Source organism: Dipodomys ordii, unplaced genomic scaffold, assembly GCF_000151885.1.
Source record: "Dipodomys ordii isolate 6190 unplaced genomic scaffold, Dord_2.0 Scaffold13, whole genome shotgun sequence".
Lineage (NCBI taxonomy): Eukaryota > Metazoa > Chordata > Mammalia > Rodentia > Heteromyidae > Dipodomys > Dipodomys ordii.
The window spans coordinates 22,297,122-22,306,329 of NW_012267229.1; the positions used below are offsets into that span (position 1 = coordinate 22,297,122).

At 46.2% G+C, this 9,208-nt stretch overlaps 1 protein-coding gene across 3 annotated transcripts in view; it reads left to right on the forward strand.

Annotated features, from left to right (window-relative positions):
* The first annotated feature begins 7,040 nt into the window (after positions 1-7,040).
* Positions 7,041-9,208, forward strand: part of Sgk2 (serum/glucocorticoid regulated kinase 2) — a 36,277-nt gene continuing 34,109 nt past the window's right edge. For 2 of the 3 annotated variants that reach the window (XM_013010993.1, XM_013010990.1), the window contains exon 1: positions 7,041-7,202. The gene's annotated coding sequence lies outside the window, so the exon portion shown is untranslated. Of the gene's footprint in view, positions 7,203-8,781; positions 8,864-9,208 lie in introns of all 3 variants that reach the window. The other variant, XM_013010992.1, reaches the window with a different exon arrangement.

Consider the following 9,208-nt stretch of genomic DNA (forward strand, 5'->3'; position numbering starts at 1 on the left):
GGGTGAGGTGTGCCATACCTTTTCATTGTTGTGGCTGGAGAAGAGGAAGTCATGCTTGGTGAGGTGCCCGGGCCCTCTATCAGCCCAGAGGGGAGGTGTCAGGCAATCCTGGGTCTTTGGCCAGTGGGGCAGTATTTCCAAATGCTGAGGTCTGAGTTGTGGAGTTTAGTGATGGCCTCCTGCCAGGAGAATGTAGCACTCTGTCTAGCACGCAGCCCCCTGGGATGTCACATTCCATCTGGCCCTTTTACTCTTGAGGAGTCTTACAAAGACCATTTAAAGTTGGGAGTGAGGAAGGCAAACTGTCCTGTCTGAACTGTCCAGGTCCCTGAAACCCCCATTGCCACGCCATCTGACTTATACTGCCAGCTGCGTCCCTGCTGGGGCTCTAGGATGTGGGCCTCTCCATCCAAGAGTAGACTCAGCCTCCACTGAGCCACTGCCAAACCTGCCTCCCAGCCTAGGTGGAGAGGGCCAGAGCCAAGTAGGAGTCAGCCCCACATGAAGGCTGGAACCAGTGCAAAGCTCCTGTGCCCTCAGGTGCTGAGGTGGCCTGCCGTCTGAGGAGCCCAAGGGTCCTTCCTGAGGCCCCTTCTCAGTCATGTGACATGTGTGTGTATGTGTGTGTGTATGTGTGTGTGTGTGTGTACACACAACACTCTCAGGCATGTTGGACAGGGTGCAGGTGTGAGGCTCGGTGTTGTGTATGTCAAGGGCTATAGTTACAATACAAAGCTTTATTTTTTCCCTTAGAAGTAGCAAAGCTGCAGCTCTATTGGTTTCCTGCCACAGTCCTCTAGGGAATTCTCCCCCAAGGACCAGCAGCTTTTCTGGGTCAGCCATTCAGCTGCCAATTTGCCTCTGAAGAGCCTCAGAAGCATCTCCCTTTGCTTTCAGACTTGAGGGATGGCTCAGAGCACAAGCCTCCTGGGAAGACACAGGGAAGGCTGGGTTTACAGCGATGACATCACTGCCTCTTGGCTGAGAGCAGTGAGGAGCAGGTCTGCCCTCTCTTCTCTTAGCTACCTCGTAGCAATGGAAATCATGGAGGTCATTGGCTCTTTGGTCTTAGCCTTTTCCTGAGCTGCTCCCCCTGGTGGTGGGATGAGGGAGCAGCGTGAAGTCAGAGCCAGCGCCTGGGACCACACAACCTCTTCTAGGGAGAGGGACCAGGGAAGCCTTTGCCTGTGGATCTGTGAATGATACCTGCCTGTGGGAAAGGTCAGATGGAACAAAGGCCTTGGAGATATAGCCCCCAGGCCTCCAGATTTTGAGGCCTCAGCACTTTCTGCTCTAACATCAAACTCTTTGGAAAGAAACGGAATCGTTTAAAAAAAAAAGGTGCAATGAAATCTGCTTTCTGTCCATTCCACGGCCCATTCACCTCTGCTGTGTCCCCAAATGGCCTCATTGTACCTTGTCCTGGGAGCACAGGCGGGGAGGGGCGTGGGTAGCAGTTGCTGGCACCCTGTGCCCTGCTCTCCAGAGCCAGTAGCCACTTACACTTTGGCCTGCAGTTACACCCAGTTCCTGCCCAGTCCTGGCCTAGGTCAGGGATGACCTTTCAGTTTAATTTCTAAGTTTAATTTCTAAGAATGGTCCCAGAGTTTGAAAACGAAACCTTGTTGCACTTTCCTTCACATGCACTTTGGTGGAGTAGCATATTTTGTATTTGCCTTGTAGTTGTGTGTGTGTGTGTATGCGTGCGTGTGTGTATGTGTGTTTGTGTGTGCACACTTGTGATCTTTTAAGAGAATTCTCTGGTTTAAACTAAAGTGACTCTTGAGGGAAGAAAAGCTACAAGCAAAATGTGGAGTGATTTGTCAATGTACTGAAACAACAAAAATAAATTCAGTCAACTGGATGATACATGCAGCCAGAGTCTGTTTTGTTTTGTTTTTTTTTCCAGAAAACACACAGTGAACACCTGAGCTGCCATTGCTGAAAGGGACCCAAGTATCTCCCTGCTGTTAGGTAGAGTCCTGGAGAATCTGTTTAATACTGTTAAAAAGATAGGGAAGAAGTTGAGTGTCAGTAGCTTGTGATAATCTTAGCTAGTCAAGAGGTTGAGATCTAAAGATTATGGTTTGAAGTCAGCCTGGGCAGAAAAGTGTATGAGGCTCCATTTCCAACTAATCAGCAAAATAGATAAACGGGAGGTATGGCTCAAGTGGTAGAGCACCAGCTGTGAGCAAGAAAAGTCAAGCAAGAGCACAAGGCTCTATGTTCAAACCTCAGAATGAGGAGGGAGGAGGAGACAGGAAACAATGGATAGCAGTATAGCTGCCTACACTGAAGCATAGCAATGAGAATCCTCATATAGCAATGTGGAAAAGGCCTAATCTTCAACATCCTATAAATGGGCAGTGGAAATCCACTGTCGTCTTCAGATTTTTTTTTTTCAGTTGTGGGGCTTGAACTCTGGGCCTGGGCGCTGTCCCTCAGCTCTTCAGCTCAAGGCTAGAGCTCTACCACTTGAGCCACAGCGCCACTTCCAGTTTTCTGAGTGGTTTCTTGGAGATTGGAGTCTCATGGCCTTTCCTGCCCAGGCTGGCTTTAAACCATGATCCTCAGATCTCAGCCTCCTGAGTAGCTAAGATTACAGGTGTGAGCCACCAGCACCCAGCTGAAATCTTCCCTCTTAACATTCTTTAATGTCATGATGAAATCTTACATAAACAGTAAGTTCAGTAAGGCATTTGTACAGCTCATAGATAATATCAGATCTATTTCAGAGAAACAAGATCTTGACCTTCTTGCTATCTTTTCAGCCTGACCCCTCCTACCTACACCTGTTGAACCTTCTACTTACCAGAAGTCAATCCTCTGCCAGCAAGAAAAGGAAAAAAAACAAAAAAAACCACTGACATATAAAAAATGGGCTTCTGCCAGGTGCTGGTGGCTCATGCCTGTAATCCTGGCTACTCAGGAAGCTGAGATCTGAGTAATGCGGTTCAAAGCCAGCGAGGGCAGGGAAGTCCATGAGACTCTAATCTCCAATAAACCACTCAGAAAACTGGAAGTGGCGCTGTGGCTCAAGTGGTAGAGCGCTAGCCTTGAGCTGAAGAGCTGAGGGACAGCACCCAGGCCCAGAGTTCAGGCCCCACAACCGGACCCCAAAAAAAAGTTAAAAAAAAATATCAAAGACAGAAGGATGGAGGATATTCTGCACTCTGTCAGAGTTCCATAAACTAGTGTATCAATCTCTGTAAAAATATCAAATATGCAGTCAAACACTGATTGAACCTATCAGAGTAAATCATCTAGTGACATTGGAGCCAGCACACTGGTTTAGGTGACAAAACCTACAGAGGGATTTCTCAGTGCGTATATCCATCATTGAACAGCACATGACTATATGCATATACATAGAATATATGTGATATATGTAATATCCATATGTAGTTTCTGAAGTCATCTGGTGAAGCAATTCTAAGTCCTCAGGAAAAGGAGAAGTGTGTGTTGAATGGATAAAGTCTAAATCTCTATGCTGTGGAGTAAGAAAGAGGCCCTTGGAAGGCTTACTTGACTGAAGTCTGGAAGAAGAGCAGCATTAGTCCAGTATTCACACACAGACACAATGTTCCAAATGTTCCAAAGGGAACATTAGAAAAAGGTGAGGAAAGTGGGGAAGAAACTGATTTTTTAATTTAAATTTTATTGTAAAGGTGATGTACAGTGGAGTTACAGTTATATAAGTCAGGTCATGAGTAAATTTCTTTTTGAACAATGTCACCCCCTCCTTCATTTTTTCCCAGTTTCCCCCATGAAACTGATCTTTTCCTTATCCACCTACAAATACTATTGGATTTTTCAATTGTGTTTCTTTGGGGTTTTTTATTGTTGTTATTTTACTTTCTAGGATACTTGTTTTTCCAAAAAGAAAACCATGGCCTATATTCCTCCTGTGAGTAAGTCTGCTGGGTGACGGTCCTGCTCACGTGGGAAATGGATTTCTCTGTACTGACTCTGACCCATTCATTTATTTCATTCTGCCTGTAGATGAATCTGCAGGTGAGGCTAGTGGTGAACATGGGGCAGGGGCAGATAAAGACCCTATAGGTGAGCTGCAGTATGTCAAGGGGGAAAGGGGAATATTCACGGAATGGGGGACAGATACCTTTTGGCTCATGGTTTCAATCCAAACTGGGCTGGCTCCATCACCTGGGACCTGAGATGAAGCAGAACATCATGACAGGGACAATGACAAAGCACAACTGCTTACCTCATGGAATCCAGGAAATAGACAAAGAGGGGCACAGGACAAGATATAGCCCCCAAGGACACCCCCCCCAGCCAGTATCTATTGCCTTCAGCTATTTCTACTTCCAAATATGGCCATAGCCTCTCAATAATGCCATCACATGATGAATCCATCAGTGGATTGACCTAATCATTGATTAGATCAGAGTCTTTATGGTCTAATCACCTCTCAGTGGTTGCATCCACCAACCTGGGATCAAGCCTTCAACACCCAGCCTTCTGAGGAATGCGCTCAGCCCTAATAGTGAGTCCCACTGGTGGTTCCGTCTTCTACCCTGAGAACATATCTTTGACCATTGTATCCAATCAAGAGTGCATTCAAGGAGGATGGCAGTAAGGAGGAATATGTCATTGTACCAGTGGCCTTGATCATTATCTGCACATCATTAAGAAAGAAGGGCAAGGCCAAGGCTAGTGGCTCACACCTGTAATCCTAACAACTTGGAAGACTGAGACTGAGTTAGCCTGGGAAAACAGAACTTTGAGACTACAATTAAGCAACAAGGAGCAGGAACTGGAGGCTTGTTGGTGCCTCCCGTTTGTGTTAGAATGCCAGCTGTGAGTGAAAAATTCACACGAGTACTTGAGGCCCTGAGTTTAAGCACCCCCACCAAAAATAAATAAAAGGAGAAAGGGCAAGTTCAAACATTGCTAGCAGGCTTTGTCAATTGCTTTTTTTTTTTTTTGAGGTAGTACTCACTATGTAGTCCAGTCTTCCTGCCTCTGCCTCTCAAATACTGGAATTAAAAACATACCATTATACCCATCTCTACCAAAGTCAGTTGACACAACTTTATATAGTAACATGGTAGATAAATCAGAAATCATCAAGTGCTCCCACTTACAGGAGTTTCTATCAGGCAGAAGTACTAGCACAATGCCACAGGATACAAATGCAAAAGCTATTCTCTGGAGCCTTACTCCAAATTTTTGTGTGTGCCAGTACTAGGGCTTGAACTCACAGCCTTGGGCTAAGCTAAGGGACAGTTCCTTAGCTTTTTCATGCAAGGCTAACATTCTACCTCTTGAGCCACAGCTCTACTTCTAGCTTTTTGGTGACTAATTGGAGACAAGAGTCTCATGAAATTTTATTCCCTGGCTGGCTTCGAACTGTGATCCTCAGATCTCAGCCTCCTGAGTAGCTAGAATTACAGATATGAGCCAGCTCAATGTTTTGAAGACTGTAACAGTCCCAATGCTCAACAACAATGGAAGGGGGAACTTGCATTATGAAAATAGTCTCACTCTATACAGTATCACACAGCTGTTAAAATAAATTCAATCTCTCCATGTTGGCATGGAGAGAGATACACAGGAGAAAAGGAAGCGACTTAAGGAGCAGTATGTTCTCTGGAAGAAAATAGGTGACAATCTGTCCTTTCAGGCACAGACCAAAGTCTGGAAGGATTGTCACTCCTTAGCTGTTGCATTCACCTCGGGAAAGGAGATTGGAGATAGGGTTGGAGGAAGCTTTCACTTTTTATATGAGCTTCTTCTGAATGTTGAAATTCTTGGAGACAGGGTGTGCAATCAACACTATTGTGGGATTTTTTTTAAAACCCAGCTCTGGGAGTCAAGGAAGGAGGAGTCTGGTAGAGCAGCAACACAGCAGGGGCCTAAGGGACAGGCTCCCTGGCTGCTGTCCTGATTTGCTCTGTGCACTGGGGCCAGCCACCTCCCTTCTCTGGGCCCAGGCCAGACACCAGCTACAGTGACACACTGGGGGAGGTGGGGAGTGTGGCCACGCAGAACTCCTCTGAACCACAGTTCTTAAAGCACTAGACCTGACCATGAAGTTGTTGACATCTTGATGAAATGACAGGAAGCAGAATGAAAGTCACATTGACTTTCACAGTGCCTTCTGAGAGGTCACTGGCCAGAGCTTTTGTCAGCTGTCTAGTGGGCAAGGTCCTGCATGGCTTGGGTTAGAAACCCTTGGCTTGGGCAACGTAGAGTTGATCGCAAGAAAGCTTTTTGCTCCATGGGAGCTGGGAACGGCTGGGCCCTGGGTCCCTGAGCCTTGTATCTCCAAAGGGCAGAGCAAAGTACAGATCTGAGCTCAGCTCTAATTCTCTTTCCAGGAGGGTGCCAGGGAAGGAACACCCTGAATTCCAGACATTGGCTAAACACAAGAATTCCAGAGGTGGCCAACAGTGAGGCTGGTGCAGAGGCCGTGAGCTGACCTTCCCTGGAAGTATCTATAGGACTAAGCACAGAGGCTAATGGAAGAGAGAACTGGATGAGGTCCCCATTATTCGTTCTCCAGCTCCAAGGGAAAGGGAAAACGGCCTAGCTGATGGAATCAGGGAGAGTTATGGGGAACAGTGGGCATTTGAGCTGAACTTCAGAAGGGGGGAAATTTCAGAGAATGAACACATGAGTGTTAAAAGGGACCTGAACTGGGAGAGATTGAGGGAAGGGGTGACATTGTCCAAAAAGAAATGTACTCTTTACCTGACTTTTGTAACAGTAACCCCTGCAAGCATCACCTTTATAATAACAATTTTAAAAATTATAAAAAGGAAAGAGACTTGGGAGACCCTCCCTCAAGGCCCAGCACCCCCCTTCACCCCTTCACTTGAGGCTCTGGTAGCTGAAATCCCTCGCCCAAGGTCACATAGCTGAAGTTGTGTAGTAGCTTTTAACACTTCACAGGGTCTCCAGAGCCAGGGCTGTCCAGAAGCCAGTGGGCATAGCTAGCATGGTGATTCAGTACAGCGGTTAATTAGTAACTTGAAGGCCCCAAAAGCGAGCTCTCAGCTGGCAGAGCTGGGAGATTGAACTTGAGTTGGTTTGAGAGCTAGGCGAGTGGGTGACAGGTCGTTCCTGTCCGGGAAGGTTGCTCAGTGAGTCAGGATTGGGTTTCAGGTCAGAAGGGCCAGGAAGACAGAGAGACGGCAGAGCTCTTCAGGACCTGCTGTGGGACCCAGGGATTCCAGGTGAGGGGCTCACCTGGGAACAGGGCATCTGCTTGCTGGCCTGCTGGTCTTGGGAATTAACTACTTACCTAGCTTCTTTCTTTCCTCATGCCCTTCCCTTTTTCCTTCCTAAATGTGTGCCTTCTTTCCTTTCTCCCTCTATCCCTCTGTCCTTCCCTTTCTCCCTTCTTCCCTCCCTCCCTCTCTTCCTTCCTAGTTGTTAGTTGTTTCTTGCTTAATTAATTCTTTCTTTCTTCTTCTCTCATTTTCTCTTTAAAAATGGTTTTATCATTCTTCTAAAGGTGATGTACAGAAAGGGTTACAGTTACATAAGTCAGGTAAAGAGCAGATTTCTTTTTGGACAATGTCACCCCTTTCCTCACTCTTTCCCAGTTTTTCCCTCCCATCCACACCCACAAGTTGCATAGTTCATTTTCAACATAGTATCTGGTGAGTACCAATTTGTGTGTGTGTGGATGCTAGGACTAGGGCTTGAACTCAGCACTTGAACTTCAGGCCTTGTGCTCTCTCTTGGCTTTTTCATTCTAACACTTGAGACACACCTCCAGTCCCTCTTTTTCTTTTATTTTCGCTTACTTTCTATCTTTCTTTTTTCTTTTTTTGGTAATAAGACTGTTATCACTAGTCCTTTTTCTTGTTAGTTTGTTTCGTTTTTGTTTTTGTTGGTCAAGGGGCCTGAACTCTGGGTCTGGGTGCTGGCCCTCAGCTCTTCAGCACTCTATCATTTGAGCCACAGTGACACTTCACTTCTGGCTTTTTTCTTTCTGCTTATGTGGAGCTGAGGAATTGAACCCAGGGCCTCATGCATGCAAGGCAAGCGCTCTACCACTGAGCCACCTTCCCAGCCCCCCCACTAGTCTTTTTTCTTTAACTCTGTTTTTTGTTTTGTTTTGTTTTTTGGTAACAAGACCTCACTGTGTAGTCCAGGCTGGCCTGGAATTCATTATGTACTCAGCTTCTTTCCACTCTATCTCCTTTCTTTGTTTTCTCCTTGTTTAACTCACTGTCTTATTTTCTTCTGAGTCACCCAATTTCCCTTCTCCACTGCTCAGGTTCTTATTCTCTAATGAACCAACCTACATCTTCACTTCATCCCCACTTTCATTCCTCCTTTTCTCTACTTTCCTAGCCTCTTCTAGAAATTCCAGGCCATGGGCTTTGGAGTCAGACTGCCTGGTTCAAAACCTGGTTATACCATTTATTGACACTTATTTATTCTGTGCTGGTAAAGTCATTTTTTTTTCTTCTCATGCCTCAATTTCCATTTTCTTAAAGCCAGCATAAAGAGATTGGAGGTGTATCCCAGAGGTAGAGCACTTGCCTAGAATGCATGAAGCCCTCAGTTCCAGGGCAGGTTAATAAACATATTGCTCCAGGAGATGCTCGGCAAGTGGCCCTCCCATTTTACAGATGTGGGGGAGGGGGAGGGGAGAGAAGCAGGTCCATAAGTGATGGACCAAGGGAAGGCAGGTCTGGGCTGTGGCAAATTAGAGGAGGGCTCCTGGAGGGACTCATGGGAGTTCACAGAGGCAGCTATGGGTTATGGAGTCAGAAAAATAAATTGATGCTTAACCTCTAGCTGGAAAAAAAATCACATGACAGTGATGCAGAAGAGAAGGAAGCCTGAGGACCCAAGAGCTGCTCGGCATGGGGGTTCCCAGGTGAGAGAGTGGAGAGGCTGAGGAATGGGTCTATCAAAGCTGCCCGGGGCTGTGAACTTAAATGTTATGTGAACAAACAGCAGCACTGCAAGAAATAAAAACAACCTCAGGCTCTCCTGTAGTGGCCACCTACTTTATTGTGGCTACACACACACACACACACACACACACACACACACACGTATATATGTACTCGGCTCCTTCTCACTTTTACAAAATTGGTACTCTCAGCACACCTAGCACCTTGAAACTCACTTTTATTGCTTAATCTTGCACCAGATACACATGTTTGCCTTTTTTTTTTTTTTTGGTATGTATGTGCCAGTATTGAATTCAGGGCCTCTC